Genomic DNA, 22,761 nt, shown 5'->3' with positions numbered 1-22,761 from the left:
CTGTGGCGGGGTGTTTGTGCCAGGTGCACTGCATCCAGGGCCACTAACTCCATGCTGGCAAATTAAGGGACCCTTTCTTCTGAGATATTGGATGGCCTCTGAGATGATGGCCCTGGGGTCATCAATGCCATTTGTATGTTGCCCTGCACTGTCTGCTGCCTCTGGACTCAACTGCGGCCCACCAGGGCTCACACATCAAATTGAGTCCTGACCGGCCCGGACGTAGCATCACCAAAGGATATACACGCCACCATCGCCAGGACCAACTCCAACCACCATCTGCCAGAGTCGAAACAGTGGTATTAGCAGTACAGAGTTGCTCACACCTGTGGTGGATGCCATCATCTGCCTGATACCCTGCTCAGCAATCCAAGTGCCACTAACTCAGTGAACCGCAAGTCATCGTCCATCACTGTTTTGGGTATGTGCTGTGGCGAGTTCGTGCAGCAATTACTCCTCAGACCTGGGACGATGATGGGTAAGACGATGCAGGTGTGACTCCCCCCACTGCAGCTGCATCAGGAATATCCCAAAGGGACCCATTCCTACACATTTTGTTCACATGAGCAGGCTCAGCTCTCGTGCCCCAACCTCAGTGCACTGCAACTCACGGACACTTCTGTTTGCTCAGTGGGTGGCCTCTGTACTTGCTCCTGCTACCACCTTAATACACCGCTGTTGTCTCTGTAATGCTGGTGTTTACTGTTTCCGTCTTCATAATGTTCAATGTTCAAGTTGTTACCAGCACCAACCACTCTGTGAGGGCTGGCTTACACTCACCCCACACAAATCCTGCACAGGCGTCACTGTACATGTGACCCTGCCAATAAAGGGGCCGGGCACACATGGCCGTAGCCAGTTCCAAAAACTATCTACGTGTGTCTGCGTGGTCATGGTCTGTGCATGAGGGCCTCAGGCCCTACAACATTACATTGTGCTGTGTACAGTGGACACAGCCATGTCCTTGCAGGCAGACATTGTGCTTGGACATGTAGCTTTGTCGTCAGCCACTCATTACAACCCCAGAGCCAAAGCCAACGACATACCTCCCTCACAAGAACTGTGCAACTCACTGGCCATCTTCTTCCACCGCAAGATCCCTGACATCCATGACAGCTTCAACACCATGACCTCCCCGACTACGCCAGACCCCACCTTCCCTGTGAACACCACAAGCGACAACCGCCTGACCTTCTGGTCCAACGTCAATGACGACGAGACACGCAAGGTCATGAACTCCATCCACTTAGGATCTCCGTCAGACCCGTGCCCACACTACGTATTCAACAAAGCAGACGCTGCCATCGCAAACCAACTACAGAAGGTCATCAACATCTCCTTCAAAACAGCAACATTCCCAGAAAGCTGGAAACACGCCAAAATTAACGCCCTCCTCAAGAAGCCCAAGGCAGATCCCAAGGACCTCAAGAACTACCGGCCCATCTCCCTGCTCCTGTTCCCGGTGAAGGTCATCATGAAAATAGTCAATATGCAACTGGCCCACCATCTGGAAGACAACAACATCTTGGACCTGTACCAGTCCGGGTTCAGACGAAAAACCACAGCACGGAGACAGCCCTCATCGCCACCACAGACGACATCAGGCGCCAACTAGACAACGGCGAAACATCAGCCCTCATCCTCCTGGACCTGTCAGCCGCCTTCGACACGGTCTGCCATCGCACTCTAAAGACACGCCTCCTAGAGGCCGGAATCCAAGAGAAGGCCCTTGACTGGACCACGTCCTTCCTCGCCGGCAGAACCCAGAGCATCCGCCTCCTGCCCTTCTGAACCGAGACCACCGACATCATCTGCGGCATCCCCCAGTTCAACGTCTACATGGCCCCCCTCACACAAGTGGCCCGCCAACACGACCTCAACATTATCTCCTATGCTGATGACACCCAGCTCATCCTCTCCCTCACCAAGGACCCACACACTGCCAAAACCAACCTCCACGAGGGAATGAAGGCCGTCGCCGACTGGATGAGGAACAGCCGTCTGAAGCTGAATTCGGACAAGATGGCGGTACTCCTCCTTGGACTCACCCCCTCAGCCTGGGACAACTCCTGGTGGCCGACCACACTGGGAACAGCACTGACACCCACCGACCATGCACACAACCTAGGATTCATCCTCAACTCCTCCCTCTCCATGTCTAAACAGGTCAACGCCATCTCCTCCTCCTGCTAAAACACCTCTGCATGCTCCGCAGGATCTACAAGCGGATCCCGACAGAAAAACAAGAAGAACGGTGACACAGAACTTCGTCAGCAGCAGACTGGACTACGGCAACACACTCTATGCAGGAATCCCAGCCAAACACCTACGACGACTACAACGCTTCCAAAACGCCTCCACCCGACTAATCTTCAACGTCCCCCGCCGCAGCCACACCACCCCCCACCTGAGAGGCCTACAATGGCTCCCGTCAACAACAGGATCACCTTCAAGCTCCTCACCCACGCACACAAAGCACTCCACAACGCCGGACCAGCCTACCTGAACAGCAGACTCAGCTTCTACACCCCCACCCGCCAGCTCCGCTCCACCAGCCTCGCTGCTGTCCCCCGCATCGAATGTACAACCTCCGGTGGCAGATCCTTCTCCTACCTCGCCGCCAAGACCTGGAACACCCTCCCTATCCACCTAAGGCAGATCCAAGACCTACACGCCTTCAGAAGACTCCTCAAGACCTGGCTCTTCGAGCAGTAGAGGCACCCCCTTCCCTTGAGCGCCTTGAGACCCTCACGGGTAAGTAGCGCGCTTTACAAGTACTCTGATTGATTGATTGATTACATAAGGGGAGTGTACAGGGCCGTTGTATGGACATCCAGCGTGGGTGTGTGAATGGTAATTACAGGGCTTTAGGTGTGGTTCAGTACAGGAAATGTGCAAATGCATCTGTCTCTGTCGCATTGTGGATCTCCTTTGTGGGGTACAGGTTTGCCCTGATTGGACTGGAGACCCTGTATGTAATATTATTTGGCTTCCATGAGCCCTGACTCCACCTGCACCTGTTCTGCCAACTACTATTGGCATTCTGACACCTGCCATTTGAATGTGATGTGTCTCTCTGTGACGTGTTGGTTGCCAGCTGTGCTTGCGGGTGCTTCCTGCTGTGTGGTCTGTGCAGGGACTGGGTTCTCTTCTATGTAACTTGTTTTCCCTGGTGGTGGGTTGCCTGGGATGTCCATGGGCTGTTGTAGGGCAATGGTATCAAAGGTGTGGTGGTCCTTTCGGAGCATCACTGATGGGTTGTCTGGTTTGGCCTTCTGGAGGCGTTGTTTGTTCCTCTGCAATGTAAAGGGGAGATGCATGTTGACATTGTGTTGACATGTATGTTTGTGCATTGTTCTTGTTGACATGTAGACTGTATGACAATGTACATTGTGACTGTTTGGGTGGTTTTGCCAAATTGATGTGGGACAGTGGACTTTTGGACTACGTGACGTATGTGAGGTTGTACGCGTACGTATGGATCTAATGGTTTCCTGCTCTGTTCGATGTGTTTGGCCTGTTTCTGCGCATGAGAGGACCCAGTTGTGCCCCCTGTCCTGCAGTGTCGGTGTTGCACTTTGTACAGCGTTGACATGGGATGTGCTGTTATTGCTATGTGTGTGTGCTGCAGTGTGCCACAGGATCAGGGACATGATCCAGGGTCATTGTAGGTGTGCAGTGTGCTACACATCATTGTGCATGTGTGCCATTGTGCTCATCTCCCCCTGTCTCCCCAATCTCAGGTCGTTGCTCACCCTGTTGATGTTGTGTCTGGTCCTCTCGACCTCTGTCCGGACTCCCACCTCCTTGCACCATCTCCACAATGATGACTGTGGCCTCCATTTCCTCCAGCTCCTCCTGTCGCGCAGGGCTGCCACCTCCTGTCACCATTGCTGCCTTCCTGTTGGCAGCAGGTTTGTGCTTGGTGTGGCTTTTAACTTCATGCCAGTGCCTCTTATCCTCCTCGGCACTCTGACTGCATTCCCAGTAGTCAAATTGTGGGTCAGTTGATGGTGATGTTCTGTCACCTCTGGGAGGCTGATCTGGTTTTCCTACGGACTGCACCCCGTCTTCCTCTCCCTCTTCTCCTTGACATTCCCCGACCCCGTTGTTCCTTGCTGGTGGTCTGTGAGGTTTGTGGGGTTCGCATTGGCCTCTATGTTCCGTCAGGGTGCATCCATGTTGCTACGCACTTTGGATTGTTTCTGGTGTGTTTTTTTGTAGTTTTTATGGTGAATTTTCCCACCAGACGCATGGGATTTGCAGGCCTACTGCTGGTTTTCGCTGCTTTTTGTATCGCGATTGACCTCATCGCAACCTTTTTCTAGTTCATGTTTTGAATTTTTGTGGTGTGGCGTTCATTTTAACGCGGTCATTTGACGCGTTATCTGAAGACTATGGCATGGTACCGACATGTTGTGAATACCTAATTAACACAGCATAATTTTCCCGCGATTGGCTGCGATGTTGAGTGTTGCGTTAAGTTACTTTTGCGATGGTTATAACACGTTCTCGGGAATATCGCCCACAATGTTCTGCATTTGCCAGCAGTGTAACTTCCCCTCACATGTAGCACAAGTACAAAATGGTCAACAGCAGTGCAAGCTAAGATAGCCTCACATACAAAACAGGAATAACCCTGGTAGCATTATCTAAGCTAATTTCAGGCATGGACTAACCAGGGTAAAGTATAAAGGCAGGTGAGCCACTGATTTTTTTAGCCATATGTTAGGCTATGGTTCAGATCAGGTTCCTCTTGAATCCTCAAGCCTAAAATTAGCTGAGTTTTGTTGTGGTTTCTGCCTGCTACCTACACTCTAGCCTCAAGCACAAAGAATAAAAACAAAGCATTAAAGTTTGTTGTCAAACAGGAGTGAGATAGAGATGCCAATCTAGTAGTTGAACTACACAATGTGAAAACAGAAAACCTGGGATCAACCCGACTTGGCCACTTGGCCAAATTGGGTGATCCTAGGAAAATATTTTATTTAATTGTGCCTCCGATTTCTTTTATTATTTCATATGAGAAAACCTTGAAATGCATGAGGATGTGTGCTGGATAAAAATCTCTCTTGTGTTTGAAATAATCTATATATATATATGAAAACGAATTTGTGTCTGTCTGTTTGTCCTTTATGCATTACTACACCATTCAACCGATCGGCATGAAACTTTGGGAAGTTTTTGAGTACACTCCCGCAAAGGTTTCTAGCAAAAAAAAAAAAAAAATGTTAAAAGTTGTTCAGTACACTCCCGCAAAGGTTTCTGGCAAAAAAAAAGAAAAGAAAACAAAAAATGTTGTTAAATATTTGCCCCCCTGATCCCCCAGGGCCCTTATAATCTTTCCAATACTGAACGTTTACAGTTTCCGGTGTGACTCGCTTTTGCAATCACTGTCAACAAAGCACAAGGACAATCGCTGCAAGTGTGTGGACTACATTTGTAGAATCCGTGCTTCTCACATGGACAACTGTACGTGGCCAGCTCACGCGTCGGAAAACCTTCTGATTTATTCGTGTACGCACCAGACGGAAAAACAAAAAATACTGTGTATCCACAAGCACTCGAATAAATAAACAGAATTAAAACAACACTTTAAAATGTTTTCCATATTCAAATTAATAAGTTTCAATAAAAATGACACAATGTAAATTGAATGTTATCATATCAAGTTTCCTTAAATTTCCTTTCTTCTGAGATCGTAGCAGCGCGCGATCGGTAAGCTAGTGGATTATAATGTTATTCTGTGTAAAACGCATATCTTGCAAACATAGAAGTTGCACATAACAACTGACTTGCATCTTAGTTTACTAATAGTATTGCCATCAGAGTGGGAAGGGGGGGCTTGAAGGTTTCTAAGTTCATGATTAAAAATCACTTTTAATAAACGTCTCTCTTTGTACTAAGGTGAAATGTTTGTCCATGAAATACATTTTTTAATATTTTTAAAACCCTTTGTCATGTGTTCACATAATATTTGTTGTACAATTTCCTTGCCAAATGATCTCATGGCTCAGTTCATGCCGGAGCTCATATAACCAAGATGTGTTCTTACAGCCAAGACAGATGATTAACTCAGCTCTCCCTACTAATTTGTTGCCTTACCTACCTTTACTACAGTACTGTGTAGAACGGTTACTCGCGTTCCTCCTATCTCAAGATATCGCTCTGGGTAGCAACTTCTTATTTTGTGAGATTCTGGCCAGTTTCCCAATGGTCTCAGAAGGCTAACTATTCCTAGTTTAAAAATGCAATATTTGCACATTACCAAATCAAAGAAGTTATTTGAAGCTACTTGTGCGAATTTGGCCACTTGGCCAAATTGGGAGATCCTAGGAAAATATTTTATTTATTTATGCCTCTGATTTATTTTATTATTTCATATGAGAAAACCTTGAAATACATGAGGATGTGTGCTGTATAAAAATCTCTCTTGTGTTTGACATAATGGATTATAATGTTCTTCTGTGTAAAACACATATATTGCAAACATAGAAGTTGCACATAACAACTGACTTGCCTCTTAGTTTACTAATAGTATTGCCATCAGAGTGGGAAGAGGGGGCATGAAGGTTTCTAAGTTCATGATTAAAAATCCCTTTTAATAAACGTCTTTCTTTGTACTAAGTTATAATGTTTGTCCATGAAATACATTTTTCTGTATTTTTAAAACCCTTTAGAATGTGTTCACATAATATTTGTTGTACAATTTCCTTGCCAAATGCTCCCATGGCTCAGTTCATGCCTAAACTCAAAGAACCGAAATGCGCTCTTACAGCCAAGATAGATGATTGACTCAGCTCTCCCTACTAATTTGTTGCTTTACCTACCTTTGCTACAGTACTGTGTAGAACAGTTACTCGCTTTCCTCCTGTCTCAATATCTCGCTCTGGGTAGCAACTTCTTATTTTGTGAGATTCTGGCCAGTTTTCCAATAGTCTCAGAAGGCTAACTATTCCTGGTTTTAAAATGCAATATTTGTGCTTTACCAAATCAAAGAAGTTATTTAAAGCTACCTGTGCATTTTAATTCCATAACATGAAACAAACAATGCTCAAATCATTCTTATTCCCAATTCCAGCTCTCTGTCATAAACAAGTACATGTTTTTATACTAATTGCCATGCTTTGCCCTCCACCCATCAGGCACAACACAGTGATTGCTGTGATTGTTTTGTCTTCAGAAGTCACCCAGAAGAATGGGTAAAACTTATTTTTTTACTTCTTTGGGAATCAGACAGCCAGGGACAAATGATGCACTCTGCATTTACAAAAGTGAGTATGCGCTATGCTTCGCCATTCAGTGCAGGCGCAATGCGGGTTTTGCAGTGTCTCAGCAGGTCCTTCAGTAGATTCTGCGGCTCAGAGCCTGACTTTTGCAGCTGGGGGAATAGGACAAATGTTTTCTACCTCTATGCTGTGTGATGTAGCAGTTGCCTACATTGGTAGCATGCTACACCTCCTAGGGTTTGTGGTTGAAAGGATGTTGTCTTTGTTTTGATTCTATGTAGGAAGTGTTTCCATGTCATACGTGTTGACCACTGATGTGTGGTTATCGTGTTATGTGACACAGTGTATACCAATGTGAAACAAAAGCTATTTCATAGTTTTCAGTATGCTGGCATCTTTGAAGAGCTCTGTTGGTCTCTTTATGGCATTACATATGATATCATCTGCATAGCTGGCTACTGCAATGGGATTTCCAATCTGAGATGTTGTGCATAGTTGTTGTCCAGAGATGGTATAGTTGGATGGAGGGAGAAGTGCAGAGATTTGCTGGGGTGGACATTTTTATTTTCATCCCATATCTGAGTGTTTTTGTGAGGTATAAAGAAATGGACAGATTGTATAGATATATGGGACTGAATTGTCCAGCAACGTGTGACAGGTCTCTTTAGTTATTCATTTGGTGATATTTGGGTTTTTGGCTGTACAATGCTGGTGATGGATAATCCTCTTGCAGATATGTCTTATGTGAACCATTGTGGTCTATAACTTCTATATATGCAAGTGCACTACATAATGCTACAGCACACCATAGGTCAGCACATCTTAGGTTACCTGCATATCAATAGCAGTTTCCAGTTTGAGGGTTGCAAACTGAGGATTGACTTGAGGGTGCAACTGTTTTCTATGTTCTACGGTCGGGATGTGGGTTGTGCAGTTATCTCAGAAATAGCCATGTTTAGAACTTTCTTTATATGTGTATGTGCTCCTAGGTACTTCTAATGTTGGCTGGCAGTGAGTTCCAGAGCTTGAAGGCTTGTACTGAGAAAACAGTTCCTACTACAGATATCTTATGTTACAGTGGTATGATAATAAGTGATGCATACCAGGAGTGCAGTGTTCTGTGTTGATTGTATTGCTTCAATTTAACTAGTAGTTATAGCGGTTGTTATCCTTGGGAGGCTCTGTGGACAAAGTATAGTGCCTTCAACATTGCCCTTCAAGCTATAGGTAGCCAGTGGAATTATTGCGGGACTGTAGTCATGTGTTCTCCTGGTTGAAGGTTAAGAAAAGTCTTGTGCAAGCATTTTTGGTCAGTTGTATCAAAATTTCTGTATGATGAATGCAGGTGCACCAAGGTATAGGCTGTTGGCACAGCCAAGCTTGGAGGTTACAAATGTGAAGATGGCTTGAGGTTATGTTAGTATGCAAGACATGGGAAGATGCAATGTGATATTTTCATTGTGTAGGATGCACTCTTTGTGACTTTGTTAATGTGTGCTAATAAGGATGAGTCTGAATCCATGGTTACTTCTAGGCTTCTAATTTCTCTTGTTGTTGTTGGAGGAGCCTTAACCACATCGATGCTGATGACGGAACCACTCCGTCATCAGCCGCGGTGGCGCTGTGCTGATGACAGAGCGGTTCCGTCATGGCCCGCCCGACGCACCTGCGTGGCGCGGATTCCGCGCCTGCGCTGGGCGTTCTATTGAGCGGGCGTGGCAATGACGGAACCTCTTAGTCATCAGCACAGCTCACCCGGGGCTGGTGACGGAGCGGTTCCGTCACCAGCGTGTGAGCGCCGCTCGGCCCCCCCGCCCCCTTAGCGCTGCGGCGGAATAGCCGCCGCAGCGAAGGGGTTACGTTTCTTAGGCCATATGGTGGTAGGCCTGTACTTTTGCCATTGTGCGCAGGCCATGATCTCTGTGTTGTGGTATTGATCTTTAAATAGTTATTCATCATCCATGTGTTTATGGCACGAAGGCATTAATCAAGTTGTGTACTGATGAGGTCTTTGGGCCTATCCATTTTTAAATGATTTGTATAGTTGTAACTGTTGAGGTCATGTGATTTAATCAGATTTGGTGAAAGGGGTAGGTAGATTTTGAATTATAGAAGTGATATGATGGACCCCTAGGCAGAACAATTTACAAACTGATGGTGCTGCCATCCATGTTACATCAGTCAATTCATTAAAATCCAAGCATCAAATGAGTCACATCCATCCAGAAGCAGATTGGTAATTGTGTAGTATGCAGTGTGTACTGCATAAAGTGCACACTGTCACACATTTATTGATAACGCATGGCGTGGTAGCGTGTCATATAAAGACAGCACATTTTCCATTGAAATGACATGATAAAAGTGTACAGGGTGAAAACTGTAATGTGTGAAATTGGGTTTCAGCTAATATTTGTGATTTGCGCATCACCAAGTGAAGTGTCTTCATTTGTTTTGACTCTATTGAAATGTTTGGTAAAATCTACAAAAGCACTTCATTTGTGCTTTCCTGTTTATTTATTTTGAAATATTTGTACAGTTAATTTATAGCTATTTAGACTTTGTTGTGTTTTAGAAGGAAAGGCTGTCATATAGCTTTACTTTTTCCACCAGCAAGATTTTCACAGTTCACTTTACAAAATCCTCACACTTTGCAGTGAGCAAAATAAATGTAAACACCAGTCTCTCTTATAAAAGAATAAGCAGCAATTTGTCAGAAGACAGACTGACATTTGACTTTGAAGCACAGCAAATGTGAAATGATAACAACATAATTGAGAGTCATCTTTAATGTCACTTCAGCTTCCGAACATGGTTATTTAGCTCAAGGGGGTTTGGCAGATAGCTTCCCTCCCAGCTCTAGGCCCTGGGGCCTTCTTTATGAAAAGTGACGCATCGCTGCATGAAAACAGCGATGTGTCACTTTTCACTGAGCACTCCTTGCGACACCAATGATGCGTCATATTTAATGTATGACGCATCATGTCGCAAGGAGTTACAGATACGTCAGTTTTTCTGACGTATCTGTAAGCGCAAAAGTGACGCATTGCTGGAGTGTGTCACAAAAGTGACGCAACTCCATCAATGCGTCCTTTCACATGGGGAAAGCCCCATGTGAAAGGGCTTGCGTCAGTCTTACGCCTGCTGTGAGGCAGGCGCAAGATTTTGATGCAACAGCGTCCTAAAAGTGACGCAGTGAAATCTCATAGATTTCACTGCGTCACTATTACGAGGCTTTTTGCGGGGGAACGCCCCCTCTGCATACATTATACCTGACGCAGGTATAATGTGGCGCAGGGGTTTAAAAAGTGACACATCTACCTAGATGCTTCACTTTTTAAATATGGCGCAACAAGGCGCATGTTTTACGCCGCCGATGCGTCACAAAAAGTGACGCATCAGCAGCGCAAAACTGGCGCAAGGCCTCATAAATTAGGCCCTAGGTGCTTTACAGTGGCTCCACCACTGTTATTTACGGCCCTGCAGAGAGGACCCTCAAAATATTGCACCCCAGCTTTTTTGTGCTACACATCGGTTTCCCAAAGGATCATTCACATTCAGTTAATAGTCTTAAAAAGTCTGAATCTTTTAGAGCCAAGCCACAGGAGTCCTCACTGGAATCCGCAACCAGTTTGACGATGCGGGGACAATTTGCCCCTTCAAATGAAATTCAATGCGATGCTAATAGGGATCTTGCAAACGGAATGCAACCAATCTCCGTAGGAGCGGGTATGTATGACATGTATGACATTTCAGTAGGCTTTATCGAAAACCAAGAGGATTAAATAATATTCATAAAAGAATGCAATTATTAATATTTAGCATACGCCTGCCTTTACTGTATATGGTGGCTTTATCAGTCAGAGTACATTATAACTAACCCTGGGCGTAGTTCGCGGAGTCGGACTCCGCGGAGCTACGCGAAGACGTAGTTGCACTCCGCGAACTACGCGTAGCTCCGCAACCATGCGGAGTTGCTTGCTGGGCCCGTTCGCGCGCCGTTTTTCGTCTTCGGGAGCGCGGTGCGCGTGTTCGGGGCGTTGCCTGCATGCTCGGGATGGCTAGCGCGCTAAATTACCCCAGAGGTTTGTCCCGCCTGCTTGCGTTCCCTTATTTCCTGTTCCGGGTCAATTAACGTGGTCGCGTTGTGCAAGACATGTTCGGGAACTCATCTTCTCGTTCGCGCGTCCTTATGGCTTTATCGCGCTTCCAATGACGTTATCGCGTTCGCACAGTCGCACGGGAGGGTTTACAAACATGGTGGCAGACGCGACCGGGAAAAAGCGAACGCAGAACCAAGGTAAGCCATTGCCGCGCACGCGATAATGTTATTTAGCGCGCGACAATGTTATTTAGCGCGCGACAACTACGCTCCGCACCGGATAGCGGAGTTATCGGCAGCTACGCGAACTCCGCGGAACGCGGAGTTGCCAAAACTCCGCAAACTCCGCAAACGGAGCGTAGTTCTTCGCCCAGGGTTAATTATAACCTAAAGCAGAGCATAATGCAAAGTTAATTGCCATTTTGTAAGTGTTCAGAAGTTCACAACACGCAAAATTCTTGCGCGCCCGCCCTCCTTTCCCGAAAGTCCTTCTGTCAAATGACTTTCCTTATTGACTTGCAGCTTTATTACGCATGTTAAAATGATGCAAAGCAGGGCTCGGTTCCCGGCGCCTTATGGAGAACTCGCACTGGTAAAATCTGCTCCCCAAAGAATACATTTCATCAACAGATAAAATTGTCAATTTGGAGCTGTCAACTCTTAATAGTCCAATGTTTAATTTTTACGAGTAAAATTAGTGAACACAAACAGCAACCTGCCACTTTCCGAATTAAATGCATACTCCTGCTTTGTAGATGCAAAATCTTTCCATCTTTTGGGACTTATTGCTAAATCTTTACCGGGCCATTAAAAATGTGCTGCTTTAGCAAGTGACAAAAATCTAACATTTTTGAGTTATGGAGCCCATTTGTTGATATTTCCCCAGGGACTACATTTGCAAATCCTTGAATTGTCATTATAAAATGTGCTGTGACGGCAGCGGCACAGCACCCACCTGCAAAGGTCAAGACGAATAATGTTGTGCTGATTAACCTAAAATGTACACCGGAGGAAAGAAACTCAGGAGCTGAGCAATTTGTCAGCAGTGTCCAGCAAAGTTATAGATTCATGTCCAAAGGGCTTTTCAAAGTCGATGAAAGCAAATAATCACAATCAATTTACCCTTCAAGATAGGTCATCCTTCTGGTTGGAAATCAATTATCTTTTCTAATGGGAATGAAAGATGCTCGGCTGTCCTCAAAGGGTCTCAACATCTGACCTTCAGAGGGTGAGAGCAGTCACACGTGTCAGGCTTTGTCCTTATTTCTAGCAGTTGACTAACATCGATCAACACTCCATGGGCTTGTTACAAAATGGAAGTCTGGGGAGCAGAGTGAGTGGCAGCCCTGTGCCATCAGTCTGGCCAGTGTCGAATTAAATAAAAGGTAAGAATAGTATTTTTGCCTGATTCCACTACCCAACTTTGTGAGCCGATCCCAAATTACATGAGGTTGTAAGTATGCAACAGATGTAAAAATCTGTGCACACATTGTTCTCCGTTATTCACACTAGTTGATACATTTGGTGCAGAACAACTGAAGGCATCCAGCAGGTAGATGGGCGTCGGATTCAAAAAGTTACCCATTAATGCAAATTTGTTATTTAAGAATGATAGTTTTAATCGTGTTGGACCATTTTTACAAAGTTTACTGGGTGTGCTCTTATGTGGCACATATGGCCTTAAAACCTTAAACCTTACTTCTGCTTGCAAAAAAACCTCTAAAATCTAAGTTTTTGGGAAGGCTGGACAATTTGTTTGTATTGCCACTTCATTTATTTCTGTATTAAAAAGTATGTACTCAATAGAAAGAAAACAATGAGTTGGGCACCATCTAATGGTACGGCCACAGAAGGTGACTTGGGCAAAGTTTAAATTATTCCGGAGTCATTTGGGTAATTTTGGGAATGTACCAGTATGCTTGTTAAGTGAAATTGCCCGAATGAAAATGTAAATTGATACTTGTATAGCGCACTACTCACCCGTAAGGGTCTCAAGGCGCTTGTACAAATACCGCTGTGGAACCCATCCTGGCTTTCCCTGTGAGGCGTCCACTCCGGGGCACCCCCAAGGTGGAGGCCAGGCCTCCTTAGCGTTGTGGGGGCCGTTGTGGAGATTAATCAAGCTATTGCCCAGAGTTGCAGTTCCATGATTGGAAGAGGCACCAAGGCGAGAATTATCAGGTCTGTGGAATTTTGAGCCCAAGACCCGCCGAGGCGGGGAATTGAACCCTGGTCCCGGACCAAACTTCTGCATCAGGGTCTGCCGCTCTAACCATTGAGCCACACTTCTCCAATGAGGCAGTTACACACTGCATTACGCATAATTATACCCAATTCCCTGTTAATATTTACCCAACACTTTCCATTGATGGTAAAAATTTACCACAAATGCACGAAACAAGAGGTTGCAAACTGCTTTTGCCGGCTGTCCTTTTGTTTAATTATATAATGTTGTCATCAAGCAATGTATCCTTGCATCTAAAATCGACACACGGACACATGTTGTGCTAACCTATAGTCCTAAACGAGGGATTAACATTTTACGTAATTAAGCTAAATTTTGCATAATTTCACTTAAATTTCAAATAATACACAAAAACTAGCTATGTGAATTTCGCAAAATGGTACACGTAAGCTGCTTCATTATCAATGAAGCAGCAGGCTTCTGTTCAGTCAAAAGTCCATAAATAAATATTGCTAAATTAGCTAAATGGTCTGAAAAGCACAGTGCATGGGACATATTGCACAATCTGAGCCTTGGGATGGACCTGATGGCACAGAAATTCAGTGCAGAAATTGCCTTACTCTTGTAGAAATTTCTGCTTATTTACACAGATATTTCCAGAGAAGTAAGTTAGAATTATTGAGATAAAAAGCAAGAATTGGGGTGTGCGAAATGGTGGTCACAGAAAACACACACACAAAGTCCGAATTATGCGGGTGACCACTTTTTTCGGCCTTTCCCACCCCATAAGCATGTAAAGGTAATTCTTCAAAAAGTAAAAGTAGATGTACTTTCATGTGCTGGGGAGACACAGCTCACTATTTCAGGAAAAATTAAAAGAGTGCATTTATGAGTATGCGAAGTAGTACTCCTGTAGTACATATGAATGCAATTCACAATGTTACGGTCAGAGTTCACTTCCTATGCTTGTCCTATCTCTCATGCAGTGGCAGAGCTAGACTAGTTGCCACCCATGGCGGCCGTCTTGCGGCCCAATGTAGGAGTTGGGGGTGTGCTCATGGGCATCCCCAGGAATGTTTCCAGGGGGGGGCACATTTTTAACTTCATCACCATTCCCCTTGCACACTTCTCCCCTCTGCCTTGTACCATACTCCACCTTCACTTGCACCCTTTTCTACCTTGCACCATTCTCCCCTATGCCTTGCTCTATTTTCCACTCTGACTTGCACCCTTCTCCCCTCTGCCTTGCACCCTTCTCCCCTCTGCCTTGCACCCTTCTCCTCTCTGCCTTGCACCTTTCTACCCTCTGCCTTGCACCCTTCTCCTCTCTGCCTTGCACCCTTCTCCTCTCTGCCTTGCACCCTTCTCCTCTCCGCCTTGCACCCTTCTCCACTCTGCCTTGCACCCTTCTCCACTCTGCCTTGCACCCTTGTCTACCGTGCGCCCTTCTTCCCTCTGCTTTGTGCCCTTCTCCCCTCTTCCTCTTGCCCTTCTCCCCTCTGCCTTGCACCCTTCTCCACTCTGCCTTGCACGCTTCTCCCCTCTGCCTTGCACCCATCTCCCCCTCCTCCTTGCACCCTTCTCTACCTTGCACCCTTCTCCCCTCTGCCTTGCACCCTTCTCTACCTTGCACCCTCCTCCCCTCTGCCTTGCACCCTTCTCCCCTCTGCCTTGCACCCTTCTTCACACCTCTCACACACTATACATGCTCAACAACAGAACCTAACACATTGCATGTTTCAAAAACAAGAACTCACACACATGAAACACAAAACCTAACACAATTGTGGCTGATATCTCCGCATGGATACACATGTTCTAATATGCCCCAAAACGCTACCACCAGCTGATTTGCAACTCCAAGCACACAGTATTGGAGACCGAATTAAATGCTGGCACAAAGAGTAGCAGGAAAATCTTTACCATCATCAAATATGTCACCCACCTCACAAAACTTTTGAAACAAGCTTTCTAAATTCTTCTGTAACAAAAACATTTGTATATACAGCAATTTTGGCCCTCTCCCGGACACTGTCAAAACTCAACTTCCCATCATGGCTGAAGAGCAAACTCTGACCTCGTGACCCACGGTCACCATTGTTAAAAGTGCAGCCATCATGCAGTCCATCTACTCTCGGCCCCATCTTACCCGTGTCCCACCACACTATCATGAGACTGACATCCAAGGACCTGCCCTCCGCTGAATATACTCCTTCTTAATAGATAGAATGCAAGCTATCAGCCTGGAAAATTACTCAACTCAGAGAAGGCAAAAGTAGTGATCTTTGTCAAGAACACTTCACTAAGGTACTTCAACTGGTGGCCAGCCTAACTTGGAACCATCCCCATCATTCACACCAGGAACCTTGGAATCATCATTAACAGCAAACTGGATACCACCGCATAAGTCTATGTCATTACTGCAATCTGGTTCCACACCTTGAAGATGCTGAGGGAGATTTGTAAACGGCTCCCAAGCATCACCAGAGAAACCGTCATCCATGCTCTAGTCACCAAAAAGTTGTACTATGGGAAAATCCTCTATGCCAGGATCACCAAGAAACTCACCAGAAGACTACACACTATCCAAAACTTGGCTGCCAGACTCATTCTAACTCACCGTCTCGCCAGACTGGGCGTAACAGGAAGGGCCCTGAAATGGCTTACATCCTTTCTGAATAACAGCTCTTTCAGAATCTGGGAAGGTGGTGCACCGTCTAAATCTACCCCCCTCCAGTGTGGAGTCCCTCAGGGCTCTTCTTTGAGCCCTACTTTGTTTAACATATATATGTCCCCACTGGAGGAGGTGGTGGCTCCCTTTGGGATTAAAACAGTCACCTACGCGGACGACACCCAACTTGTTGTCTCGCTAACCCAACAAGAGGGATGTCTGGATAACCTCTCCGCCTGCCTTGCCGGGATATTCTCCTGGATGTCCAGTTCGCGGCTCAAACTAAATGGAGCAAAAACGGAGATCATGCTCTTGGGTCATCACTTTACATCTCTCCCCAAAGCCCAAAGCCGCCTGGCCCCCCTGCTTGGGTGAGTTGCCCATACCGAAGGATAAAATTAAAAGCTTAGAGGTGTGGTTTGAGCCCGACCTAACTTTTAAAACGCAGGCACAGAAAGTTGCAGGCATTTGTTTTGGCCTACTACGATCAGTATGGAAAGTTCTCCCTCTTCTGCCTTCCCAGTTCAGGACACTACTGATTCAGGGCTTAATATTATCCAGACTGGATTATAGTAACGCCCTGTTTTTAGCAGCTCCTGAAGCTACCATCAATATCCTACAACGGGTGCAGAATCCTGCAGCCAGGATGCTTGCGGGTGCCTCAAGAAGATCTTCGGCTAGACCGGTCTTGAGAGCACTTCACTGGCTGCCAATACGCGAAAGAGTCATCTTTAAATCGCTATGCATCACCCATATGGCTCTTCAGGGTAAAGGACCTCCTGTCCTCAGGAGCCTGATCTGCCCCTATAAATCATCTCGGGCTCTCCGGTCGGACCTTGGAAACCTAGCCAAGGTTCCCAGAGTTAGGAAGGTACGCACAGGGGGTCGCCGCTTCTATGTAAATGCGGCAAAAAACTGGAACTCTCACTCCAGTCGGATTCGTACCGAACCCTGCTATTTTAAGTTTCGAAAGGCCCTTAAAACATTTCTTTTTTCCAAGGACTCCTAATTATCGGTACCCTCTTCAGTTTGTTCTCGGTTCTATTTTGTTAGCACTGGGACGCTTTTGGGCAGCCAGGCGCTTTATAAATCAAATTTCATTTCATTTCATTTCATCTTCAATCTGCCACACATTGACAGAACTCACATCACACCACACCTCAGGGAGCTCCACCAGCTCCTGATATACAAATAAACTTATTTCAAACTCCTCACAGACACGTTTAAGGCACTACACAATGTAGGCCCCACCTATTTGATCATTGGCATCCTCTTCCACCAACTACCCAGACCCCTCTGCTCCAAAGGACTCCTACTCGCACAGGTCCCATGCATGCACAGAAACAAATCAATGCGATGGGTGTTCCCTTACATCACTCCTACCACCCCACATCAGAACCTCCTCCTGTCTTCTTGAATTCTGTAAGAAGCTGAAGACCTGAATTTTCAAATAACAAACCTAACCAGGTTAGAGCCAGACACACACCTGCTCAGCGCCAGGATACCTTGGCTTGTGGTAGTGTGCTTTAGAAACACACATAACAGGAGAGGAGACAAATCTGGTCAAAAGCTGGAATGTGCAAAAGTTTTTTTTCACTAGCGTAATTGGGAACATTTCCCGATTTGCACATCATTTACAATTACACTTCTCACAGTCTATTTCTTGAAAATTTATTTTTGTGAAAGCCACTCATCCTTGTGTTTACTGAAATGTGACATTCTGTTCTTAGGCGCATCTATTTGGTTACAGTAGAAATGGAAGAGTGTGAAACCACAGTCATCATTGCTTTTAGAATGAAGGCAAAAGGTAAGCAGAAACAATTTCACTTGTCGCATAACTACATAAATATCCCAAAGGACCCTTGTATAAAAGTCCAGATAATTTGTTTGTTTCTTCCTGTTTTACCCCTTCTCTGAACTCATGCATCACAACCAAGCAGCAATTCCCATCAATCACTGTCTTCTCAGCCTAGTTTTTTAAAACTTTCTCTTGACTATGCAGAGACTGAAGACTGTTAATATATTAACAACTCACTCCTTTTATGTCAATTTCTCTGTGGGACACAGTGTCCTGCAGCTGGGTGATCATTTATGAAAACTGTGGTGCAGAACAGATAATACATTTTCTCTTTCAGTCAACTTGCATGCTTCACTAAAAAGCTGGCGGCATCAGACTCCAAATCTCTCTTCAATAAAACATTGCCTCAATACTAAACCGTATCTCAGCTATCACAAGCAGCACCATTATCATATTCTGAATGTAAATTTATTCAGAAAAAAGCATAAGTCATTAATTAGATTTTAGATCCCTTTTATAGATGTATACGTTATTACACATGGGTTAATGAGTGCCTACTCCTGTGGCCTAATGAAATGATTACTTTATCAGCAGTCTTTAGACACTTTTAAAATATCTCTTCCACAAGTATCCTTTGTCTTCAAATCTGCTGCTATGCTTCAATGAACAAAGACACACAGCCCTAGACACAAACAAATAAAAGTACAGGCGAAGAGGTACATCCTATTTTTATGGGTTTTCCTATTCACCAACATTCCCAGTAGTACGCCTGGAAGTTTCCAGGCATTCAACTGGGAATGTCATGTGACTATTGCCGTGGGGTTCTGATTCCTGCAGTGGAAAGTTTTGCAATAAGTAGAAGTTAATGCAGCTCGTCCACTAGGGAGTGTCGTTCCACTGATTTCTTGGAGTGTGAGAAGCAGAAACATAAAATGGTAATAACTTCCTGCTAGTACCATTTGATGTGTAGTTTCAGGTGGGCTGCTCTGGGAGCAGGGTATGAGTGGTATGCCCACTCCTGAGAGTGCAATGACTGTTTGGTCGTTCCTCCGGGGCTGCCCAAACCAGTCATGTACACTCTACCTTGAAGCCTGCATGGAGAACATGGCCTCCCTTTAAGTCCCTGGCAGGGTGACAATCCCACCAATCACAGCACTGTCATTGCAGCGTTGTGGTTGGCTTAGGGGAGGGTGGAGAGGCTGCCTGCTTCTTGTTCCAGTCAGAGGCAGGAGAGCAGAAGCAGGAGCCGAGAAGACAATAGACCCGGCCGGCGGAAAGGTACGTTATTTAAAATAATTTATTATTAAATCAAAACTCCTCCCTCCCTGTGCAATGCCCCCTCCCCGCGAGACCCCTGCCCCCTATCTGCGTGACCCTGCCCCCTCTCCGTGACACCCCAACCCACGAGCCGTGACGGCCACGACTGGCATGGGGGCCTTTTTCACTTCCTTTTTTTTTTGTTTTTTTGTTTTTTTTATTTTTTATTTGGCAAGCATGTCAAAAAAAGATATACAATACATATTCTTAAAAGTACACTTTTGAGTGATAGCAGGGATATGTCATAAATTCAGAATGTACCACAAATACTAAAGAGTTGGCCCAAATTATGTAAAAAAGAGAAAAACATTTCAGCTTTGATCCTCAGAAGTTATAATTATAGAGAAGGCAAGAGGTACAGCTTGAATCCATTAAAAGTTATACAAAATTAATCCATATATTTTCCATTTTAGCTACAGACTTTCGACTTCTGCCCTTAACAAGGGCCTTTTCCATAGTATATTTCATGTAATAGATTTAACCACTCTATCATGCAAGGTGGGCTTTGTGAAATCCAAGCTCTAGCTACCACCAGTCTTGCACAGGACAGACCTATGTTTAGCCAGCTTGTATTGTTGTTCCCCGTCGTATGTAAAGAAAGTAATACCATGGATGCAGTGAGTGAAGTATAGATCAGTTGTTTTTGAAGTAGAGTATTTTCAATTTCTTGCCAGTACTTTGCAAGCATAGGGCATGAGTAAATCATATGGATGAGATCTGCTGCCACCAGATCGCATTTAGGGCATTTAGTGCGGTCGCTGTTTAAGGTAGTCTGTGACCATTTGGATATTTTTAATGGAGTATCGTATAATTGGCACCGTCCTGTATAGTTGTAGCTTTAGGCTAGAGGAATGAACTAATTTATTGATGTTAACGAAAGCATTTGAGATGTTCTGTGGTGTCACATTGATTCCTAATTTTAACGTCCACTTTTGTGACAATCTTGGGCAGTCATCCGCATTATACTGACTAAAACGTTTATATCCCATGCTAATTAGCGACTTATTTTTCGTACTATATAAAAAAAAACAAATGTCAGAGCTGGTTACTTTTTTCAGCTTCATTTCCCGTATTAAATAATCCTTGATTTGCATATATTTGTATGTCATTGCGCCTGGCAAATTATAAAGCAATTGTAAAGTTGAAAACTGAAGGAAGCCATCTGAACCATATAAGTCACCTAATATCTTTATTCCATAAATGGCCCATTACCTCCCCATCTTATCGCTGAAAATAGCGGGTAACCCAGGATTGTCCCAGAGTGGTAAGTCTGTATGAAAAAAAGAAGTATCACAGTATTTCAAAATCAAATTAAAAATCCCTACTGCATCTCTTGCTGTCTTAAATTTAACTCGTTTAAGAAAGTTTGGATCTTGTTCTCTTGCTAAGAATTGATTTGAGTTTGTACCTAACATAAACTGGTAAAAAAAGAAAATTTGTTTTTTGTCTAGTAAGCTCTTGAGCCGACCTAAAAATTATGCAAAAAAGTAAGACTTGAAATCCGGAAAGTCCAGTCCCCCTTTTTCTAGTGGTAATTTTAGAATGACCATCGACTTTCTAGGTTTTTTTTAACTCCAAATAAAACTGCTGCAGATTCCATCTAATTTCCTAAAAAATATATTATTAACTTGGAGAGGGATAGAATGGAAGAGGTATACAAATTTGGGCAAAATGTTCATTTTAATCAAATTGATTCGGCTCAAGATATTAAGTGGAATTTTATGCCATTTTTTAAGCATCGTAGTCACTTCTTTTAGTAAGGGGTCGTAGTTTAATTTGTTTATTTCATTAATTTTGGAAGAGATTTTCACCCCTAAATACACAGCCGAGTTACAGATTACTGTAATTGCCTGATTAGTTTGGTAATTCATAATAGTTTGTGTTTTATTAAGGTTTAACTTATAGCCTGAAACATCGCCAACATTTTTTGCTTCATCTGTTATTCCAATTAGTGCATCCATTACATTTGTAGTATAGATAGCTAGGTCGTCTGCATATGCAGTTATTTAAAGAGTTTTATGTTCATGTTTTACCGGAATTATCTTATCCTGATTTTACAAAGCATTGATAAAGGGTTCCATTGAAAGAGCGAATAGCAGGGGTTAGAGTGGGCACCCCTGCCTAGTTCCCCATAGAAATTGCAAAGGTTGGTGAGAGTAACCCAGCATAGCTAATTTTAGCATTGGGATCCCTATATATAGCCTGTATGTTTCTAAGAAACCGGTCTTTAAATCCAAACTGAATTAGCACTTTCCACAAATAATCCCACCCCACTCGGTCAAACGCTTTTTCTGCGTCCAAAAGTATCATGCCGAGTGGGGTCAGATTAGTTGCAGCTACATCAAATGCCGTGATCGCCATGTTGACATGGGTGGTAGTATCCCTTCCAACTACGAAACCATGTTGTTGTTCATTAACTAAGTATGGAATGAGGGGTGCCAATCGCATTGATAGTAGCTTGGAGTAAGCCTTGGCATCAGTGTTTATTAAAGAGATAGGTCTATATGACCCACATTCAGTCGGTGTATTTTTTTTTCAGAATAAACATGATTTTGGCAGTTTTCCAGGATTCCGGAGCCATTCCTGTTGTGCCAATAGAGTTCACAACTAAACAGAAGAGGGGTAGTATTTCTTCCGTACTAATTTTATATAATTCAACTGGAAGTGTATCCTCCCCTGCTGCTTTGTTAGATGGGAGGGAAAACACTGCTAAACGTAGTTCTTCTATTGTGTAATTCTCTTCCAAGTTATCAAGGATATCCTGATCTAAATATTGTTTTACAGGGAGTTTATCGTTTAAATAGGATTGAATCTGATTTCCTATATACCCGGTTTCTGGAGTGTATAATTTTTCATAGTATGAAGCGAATTGTTCAATTATTTGTATAGGCTGCGAATACAGAATATCATTAGGGCCTTTTATAGATTTAATTAATGTTGATGCTCGGTCATCAGCCACCTTGTAGGCCAAAAGCTTTCCTACTCGATCTCCACATTCGTATTGAGAGAGTTTATATTTAAGTATCTTACAACTGTTTCTTCTCTAAGAGAGCTTTTGATATTTGAGCGTAAAATCAAAAGTTTATTTTCCAATAGTATGATATCTGATCTGCTCGTCAGCCTGGCACTAAGACTGTCAGCTAACTGTTTCTCAATATGTAAGATAGTGTCCGTCAGTGTCTTTGTCTCCTTCTTTCTTATTGCATTTTGTTTGAAAATATATTGTTGAGTTACTCCTCTAATAGAGGCCTTGCAGGCATCCCATACTGAAAGAACACTAGCCGCATCCATATTATAAGTGATAAACTCCTTTATATGTTTTTTTAGGGATGTTACAAAAACCTCATCCGATAATAAATATCTTGGGAAAGTGAAAGGACACCCCTCTTTTACCCATGGAGCTACTCCAAATGTGAATATGATAGGATTAAGGTCAGAGGAAATTTTTGGCATAATCTGCAT

This window comes from Lissotriton vulgaris, chromosome 2_1, assembly GCF_964263255.1.
Source record: "Lissotriton vulgaris chromosome 2_1, aLisVul1.2, whole genome shotgun sequence".
In the NCBI taxonomy this organism is placed as follows: domain Eukaryota; kingdom Metazoa; phylum Chordata; class Amphibia; order Caudata; family Salamandridae; genus Lissotriton; species Lissotriton vulgaris.
The sequence above is the reverse complement of the archived record's forward strand: the minus strand, read 5'-3'. Positions refer to the sequence as shown.